The following is a 974-nucleotide window of genomic DNA, read 5'->3' as shown; positions in this document are numbered from 1 at the left end:
GTGAATGGGTGAGGTCGAAACCTGTCTATAAAGTCTGTTGTGAATAGGTGAGGTCGAAACCTGTCTGTAAAGTCTGTAGTGAATGGATGAGGTCGAAACCTGTCTATAAAGTCTGTAGTGAATTGGTGAGGTCGAAACCTGTCATAAAGTCTTTAGTACTAGTGAATTGGTGCGGTCGAAACCTGTCGATAAAGTCTGAAGGGAATGGGTAAGGTCGAAACCTGTCTATAAAGTGTGTAGTGAATGGGTGAGGTCGAAACCTGACTATAAAGTCTGTTGTGAATAGGTGAGGGCGAAACCTGTCTGTAAAGTCTGTAGTAGTGAATTGGTTAGGTCGAAACCTGTCATAAAGTCTGCAGTTAATGGGGGAGGTCGAAACTTGTCTATTAAGTCTGTAGTGAATTGGTGAGGTCGAAACCTGTCATAAAGTCTTTAGTACTAGTGAATTGGTGAGGTCGAAACCTGTCGATAAAGTCTGAAGTAATGGGTGAGGTCGAAACCTGTCTATAAAGTCTGTAGTGAATGGGTTAGGTCGAAACCTGTGTATAAAGTCTGTAGGGAATGGGTTAGGTCGAAACCTGTGTATAAAGTCTGTAGGGAATGGGTTAGGTCGAAACCTGTGTATAAAGTCTGTAGTGAATGGATGAGGTCGAAACCTGATTATAAAGTCTGTAGTGAATGGGTGAGGTCGAAACCTGTCTATAATGTCTGTAGTGAATTGGTGAGGTCGAAACCTGTCTATAAAGGCTGCAGATGTTGAGTGAGCTCAAAACCTGCTTGTAAAGTCTGCAGTTAATGGGTGAGGTCGAAACCTGTCTGTAAAGTCTGCAGATTTTGGGTGAGCTGAAAACCTGCCTGTAAATTAAAGTCTGCAGAGAATGGGTGAGGTCGAAACCTGTCTATAAATTTAAGTCTATAGTGAATGTGTGAGGTCGAAACCTGTCTATAAAGTCTGTAGTGAATGGGTGAGGTCG

The 974-nt window shown here is 42.6% G+C and overlaps 1 long non-coding RNA gene across 1 annotated transcript in view; it reads right to left on the bottom strand.

Moving 5' to 3' along the window:
• Positions 1 to 6: 6 nt before the first annotated feature.
• The window catches only part of LOC110441031, a 1,776-nt gene continuing 808 nt past the window's right edge, over positions 7 to 974 (bottom strand). The window contains exons 2-3 of the long non-coding RNA XR_002461811.1: positions 501 to 695; positions 7 to 138 (exon numbers count right to left, since the gene is read on the bottom strand). This is a non-coding gene — a long non-coding RNA (uncharacterized LOC110441031). The remainder of the gene's footprint in view (positions 139 to 500; positions 696 to 974) is intronic.

Source organism: Mizuhopecten yessoensis, unplaced genomic scaffold, assembly GCF_002113885.1.
Source record: "Mizuhopecten yessoensis strain PY_sf001 unplaced genomic scaffold, ASM211388v2 scaffold715027, whole genome shotgun sequence".
Lineage (NCBI taxonomy): Eukaryota > Metazoa > Mollusca > Bivalvia > Pectinida > Pectinidae > Mizuhopecten > Mizuhopecten yessoensis.
This window is presented reverse-complemented; position numbering and strand designations above follow the sequence as displayed.